General features: G+C 42.6%; 1 pseudogene; it reads left to right on the top strand.

The window, feature by feature from the left end:
* Positions 1 to 508: 508 nt before the first annotated feature.
* Positions 509 to 6,699, top strand: part of LOC137995835 (diamine oxidase [copper-containing]-like) — a 7,039-nt pseudogene continuing 848 nt past the window's right edge.

Below are 6,699 nucleotides of genomic sequence, written 5' to 3'. Positions count from 1 at the left end.
CTTTGGCTAACCGTTGGCCAAATTGAGGGTTTTGCAACGAGTGACCTGTGAAATGTGTCCTGTGTTTTAGACCCGCCGTGATAAACTGCATTCAAGTGATGAGACGGCTATCTTGGTGGCAAGGCAATACAAAAATGTAACTCAAGTTTTGCGTAATAATCGAGTCAAATTCCCAAAAGACATTTTAATGCAAATTCCCAATAATTTTTCTTCTATTATTTTCCCAGATATGACGTCGTGTGCAATCAAACAATTAAAATATTTATTCAAAGCTTTAGCGTAAGGCTTACTTGCGACGATAAGAGATCGCCTGTGAGGCGGCTTAGTGTTTTTTTTAGCAAATTATCTCTACTACAATTTCTTTGCAAGAATGAACAAAATTTTTCGCTAAAGTAAAGCAAGTTGTCATAGTTTTCATAGAAAAAATTAAATGAGTCTTCATTCGTCACGCATTGTACCATTAATTTTGCCCCAAGGGGCAACCTTCAAATCGAGGCGAAGTGTTTCCCTTGTGTGAGGTCGCTTGGGTAAATTTTAACTCGCCATCACAAAGTGTCTTGAACGGTTGTGACTAACTTGGAATTCACGGTAAGTTTTAATTTCATTTTACTTGCAAGAGCTAAAGAGGTATTACAATCCGCAAGCCTCTGGTCATGGAAACTAGATTTCCGACTTTTGGCCTTATTTACGGGAGTTGACAACACAAACGCTATGATCCTCGCAGTTATGACTGCAATTTTAGAAATTACGTAGGGAAGCCTGAAAAATTCAGGACTTCAATGGGATTTGAACCCGTGACCTCGCGATGCCGATGTCACGATCAAACCAACTGAGCTATAAAGCCACTTGGATTGCTACATAAGATTGCTACAAATGGGTAAGACAACTGGAAGCACAGACGTGCGTGGTGACCGCAGTGGCTATGAGCTTTTTAGTTAGTACAGAAATGCATACTTCTCGGTTTAAAACGCAAGACATGAGCAACTGCTGTTGCTTTTAGAGAATGGAACAACTATGTTAAATCTCAGACTTAACTGATTAGAGTGTAATGTGAAGTGCTAGATTTCTACCCCATATGAACCATGTGAGCATTAGCCCTACCAATGGAAATGGGCCCACACAAGGACAGAGAAAAACTCTGACCAGGGTGGTTCATTTCCCACCCAGTCGGTAGAGCAGCGGTGATCGAACCCGAAGTTCCGATGTGCCAAATAGACTGCGGTCCTGAAAAAACGAAATATTTGTTCCTAAGAAAAAGCTCGACTTCAAGTTATTCAGGTTATTTTGCATGCTCACAGACCGTGAAAACGTTGCGTGGCTGAGAACATGCCATTGATCTATTTGCGTAACAAAATATCATTGAAATACTGTACTTTGCGCTCAGCTTAAACTTTTAAAAAGTCCATTGTTTGGGACCTTTTCAACGTTAACAAATTTGTTATTTTTAACTTCATTGGATTTTTACAACAATTCTCAGTTGAGTTCGCCACTTAGGAAATTTCCATGTTGTCAAGGGCAATTTGCTATGCCCTTGGAGGAGCGACTTTTACACGCCTAATGCATGAACGCACAATTCTGAGGGTCCAATAGGCTTTTTCAATCCCGCATCCCGCCGCTATTTTTTATTCAATCCCGCCATCCCGCCGTAATGAATGTGCATTTACATCCATCCTGCCTGGTTGAGCGACTTTTACACGCACGCCTAATGCATGAAGGCACAATTCTGAGGGTCCAAAATAGGCTTTTTCAATCCCGCATCCCGCCGCTATTTTTTATTTAATCCCGCCATCCCGCCGTAATGAATGTGCATTTATTTACATCCATCCTGCCTGGTTGAGCGACTTTTACACGCACGCCTAATGCTTGAACGCACAATTCTGAGGGTCCAAAATAGGCTTTTTCAATCCCGCATCCCGCCGCTATTTTTTATTCAATCCCGCCATCCCGCCGTAATGAATGTGCATTTATTTACATCCATCCTGCCTGGTTGAGCGACTTTTACACGCACGCCTAATGCATGAACGCACAATTCTGAGGGTCCAAAATAGGCTTTTTCAATCTCGCATCCAGCCGCTATTTTTTATTTAATCCCGCCATCCCGCCGTAATGAATGTGCATTTATTTACATCCATCCTGCCTGGTTGAGCGACTTTTACACGCACGCCTAATGCATGAAGGCACAATTCTGAGGGTCCAAAATAGGCTTTTTCAATCCCGCATCCCGCCGCTATTTTTTATTTAATCCCGCCATCCCGCCGTAATAAATGTGCATTTATTTACATCCATCCTGCCTGGTTGAGCGACTTTTACACGCACGCCTAATGCTTGAACGCACAATTCTGAGGGTCCAAAATAGGCTTTTTCAATCCCGCATCCCGCCGCTATTTTTTATTCAATCCCGCCATCCCGCCGTAATGAATGTGCATTTATTTACATCCATCCTGCCTGGTTGAGCGACTTTTACACGCACGCCTAATGCATGAACGCACAATTCTGAGGGTCCAAAATAGGCTTTTTCAATCTCGCATCCCGCCGCTATTTTTTATTCAATCCCGCCATCCCGCCGTAATGAATGGGCATTTACATCCATCCGGCCTGGTTTAAAATGTCTTCAATATATCTTCTCCATAGTTTTTGGCTTGGTACTGTGACAACTTTCAGTAACTGCTCGAATTCTTTCCTTACGCAGAGAAAACTGTTATGCACTGATCAAATCGCAACTTCAACATAATTCGTAATTCGGCTTTGTCATACTAAGACCGCGTTCACACTAGGCCGAATCATGTTTAAATTGATCACGTTTGAAACATGTTTGACTAAAACAAGCGTTCATACCTGATGACAGAACCCACGAAACTAGATCGAAACATATTTGCAATAACCAACATCGAAACCACCTCGCGAGGTAGTTTCGATCGTGGTTTTTGTAAACAACTTCAAGATGGCGGCCAGTGGCGTTTCTTTGGTCGCTGGGAATACACAAAACTGGGGCTTTGTTGAGACGAAAACACTCATCGGTCTTTGGGCAGAAGAAGATATTCAACGCCAGCTCGCATCCATGGGTCGTAAGAAAAACATTTGGGAAGGCATAGCCATGAAACTTCAAGAAAGCGGCTACAGTCGAAGCGGCGACCAAAGGAAGACCTTTACATGGGGTACCTATTTATTCAGGTTGATACTGCATACCAAGTGAATTGCCGGCTCAAATATTGACAAGACTTCCAGTGGGAACAATTGTTTTGAGAACAAGTTTGGGAAAAACTTGTTTCTTCTAAAGCTGTTCAAATTGAACTTAATTCCCTCAAGTGTGAACGCAATCTAAGATGAATACAATATTGCACGTTTCCACACCCCCATTTCGTTGCCGGTTAAAGCGCTGAAAGCTGTACGTTTCTGTTAGAGGTTGAAGTTTCGAGTTGATCGGCACATTAGTGATGCAAAGTTAACCGGTTTAAACACGAGCTAAATTTCCTTGAAAAGTGTAAGAGGCAATTTTTACACCTTGAGTATAAAGGACAGTTTTCTTTGTCTCAATTTCCTTAGCAAATTTTATTTGCTCTTGTACATAAAGCAGTCGTTCTTTTACATCTCTTCTATCAACAAGACTACAACAAGTTTTTTGTAAGCGTACAGGGGCAGAAAGATCGGGTGCTGTCTTACGGTTTGAATTAAGGAAACCGGGGACCTTTGTTTGAAGTCATCAAACGTAAAACCAAAGCAAAAACTTCCTAAAACAATTCAAAGTTGCCAAATGAAGATTATAAGATCCTTGGGGTTAGCCCACAATCTAAACAATAGGATAATCCTTAATGGGGCCTTTCTTAACCTTTGTACCACATGCCAGGAGTTTTTGACAATCGGGACCCTTTTGGCCCGGGTGGAGCGGGAAGGAGAGGGCCAATAAAAGTAAAATGTGCCACGTGATCCTTCACATCCGATATCCGCCAATTTTAAAGGCCCACCTTTAAAATCTTTCTACCGTTTGTTTTTGTTATGGTAACTCGCATTGCTTCGCGTAGCGATCTGATTGTAGGGTGAACATGGGCCTTAATGTTTCTTCGTGATTTATAATCGTTTTTTAAAATTATTTTTCAGAGCATGACTAATGGCTATGTGGACGCTAGTGATCCAATGATGAAGTCACATTCTAGACGGAAGGCCATTCGTGCGTGTCTTACATGGAAGCTGTTGGCAATTGTCTTTATCGTCATTAGCATTGTGTTGCTGATTGCTTTGATAGTGGTAGCCACAAAGGCAAACAAAACAGATGATGCACACGGGGGAAAAAGTCAAGTTGAACCCAATGGCGGTGATAATTTAAAGACATGCGCAGAAGGGTTGTCCAGTCCCGATGACTCTCCAAAATCCGTTGGTGTCTTTGATGACCTCACGGTGAATGAACTCAAAGCTGTTAGAAAATATCTATTAAACCAAACTGAGCTCAGGCTAACGATATTCAAAAACGCTGCTGTCAACTCTAACTTCATTTATTCGGTCCAGTTGCTACCACCGCCCAAAGATGAAGCTCTTGCATATCTTGACGGGAATGGTGACAAACCTGAACGAAAAGCTGTTGCAGTGGTATTCCGTGGTGCAGATGATCCTCCTGTGGTGAAGGAATACATTGTCAGTCCTGTAGAGGATCCAAAGAAGCACACGGCCAGAAAAATCCCTGGAGGGCAGAGAGATTTCGCTCCTTTCAATGCCCGCCCTTATGACATATATATCGAAAACAAAGCACTGCATGATAATATTGTGTTAACTGCTTCTCGAAAACTTTCCAAGTTGATGCGAGAAAGCTACGATGGTTACTCCTATGATCCTGATGACTGCTCCCAAACTTCTAAATGTCTCTCCTTTATTGCCACAGCGCCAATGGGATTTTCTAGTGAAGAACGTTACACGCCGATAAATTTCTTTCGTCAAATGACGGGTCATTACCAACATCCTGTGGACTTGACGTTCATTGTGGATCATGGAGGTGCAGATGTCTCAAAATGGAAAATCCTCAGTGTCATTTACAACAATCAAACATTTGAGACGGTTGAAGATCTAATGGATAAATACAATAATGATTCTATTAAGAAGATCAAGATTGCAGCACCTACAAAGAAACCGTTGTTTTCGAGCTATGAGCGTCGAGGCGATCCTCAACCAACTAAACCGATGAGAGGACCCGAATTGTACGAGCCGCAAGGGAAGCGATACACGGTGAAGGGTCGCCATATCAACTACATGTCGTGGTCTTTCGACTTCAGGATGGACTCTAACAGTGGAATGCAAATCTACGATATTAAGTTTAACAAAGAAAGAATCATCTATGAGCTAAGCCTTCAAGAAGCTGCCGCGACCTATGGCGGCTACTACCCAAACCCTTCGTGGAACAACTTTCTGGACAGTAACTGGAGAATGGGCCTGAGTAGCTATGAAATGGCCCGTGGAGTTGATTGTCCAAACACTGCCACCTTTTTTGATCTGGTGCACATGATCGGAACTCCAGATCCGCTAACAATTCACAATGCCGTTTGTGTGTTTGAGTTGAACACTGGGATGCCGCTGCGACGACATTATGATAACAACTTTTTGGGTGGGTATAATTTCTACGGTGGGATGGCGAATCAGGTGTTAGTTCTTCGAACCGTGGCGGTTGTCTACAACTATGATTATGTTTTCGACTTCATCTTTTACCAGAATGGGGTGGTAGAAGTTAAGGTCTCGGCTTCGGGGTATATCTTTGGTTCCTTTTACGATTCCAACTCTTACCCGTACGGGTACAAACTTAATGAACATTTAACCAGTGGTATACACGATCACCTTTTAAGTTACAAAGTCGACTTAGACGTTGCTGGGCGAAGTAATTCATATGAGACGATTGAGATTGGCATCGAGAACATCACCGAACGTTGGTTCCCCAACAAAACCGTGTTCAAAAGGTTCTAAAACGCAGCGTGAAAAACACAGAGTTAGAGGCCGCTTACAAGTTTAACTTCGACACACCAAAGTATCTGAACTTCTTCAATGATGCAAAACAGAACAGCATGGGCGTAAGAAAAGGTTATCGTATACAGTTGGAGGGAATTCTCAAACAGTTGTATCCTGAAGACTGGATCATCACTCCAATCATGAGTTGGTCTCTTTATCAAATGGCTGTGACTAAGTACAAGGAAGACGAGTCACACAGCACTTCCATCTACAACCAAAATGGACCCTCTAATCCGGTGGTGAGTATAACGGCGTCTGATTTTGAATAATGATAATGATAATGATAATGATAATGATAATGATAATGATAATGATAATGATGATGATGATGATGATGATAACTTTTTCAAGCTTATCTGGCTTAGCATAAGTGCTCTATAAATGGGCAAGCCTCCTACGCAGACATTCTTGTGACTCGTTTTGCAATCTTTTGAGGAGGAAAGATTGCGTGACGAGTCACAAGAACGTCTGCGCAGGAGGCTATAATTGGGGAGACTGTAAATGAAATATAACCAAACACTCATAGTTTTTTGATGAGTGAGTGAGGGGGAGGAGGGAGGGAGAGGGAGGGAGGAGAGAGGGAGGGAGGGAGAACCGGAATACACTAAGACAGAAACCTCTCCGAGCAGAGAAGGAAACTAGCAAACTCATCCCACTGATGACGTTGATCCCAGGCCACATCGGTGGAAGGCGATTGCTTGTACCAATGCGCAAACC

This window comes from Montipora foliosa, chromosome 3 (assembly GCF_036669935.1).
Source record: "Montipora foliosa isolate CH-2021 chromosome 3, ASM3666993v2, whole genome shotgun sequence".
Lineage (NCBI taxonomy): Eukaryota > Metazoa > Cnidaria > Anthozoa > Scleractinia > Acroporidae > Montipora > Montipora foliosa.
The sequence above is the reverse complement of the archived record's forward strand: the minus strand, read 5'-3'. Positions and strand labels throughout refer to the sequence as shown.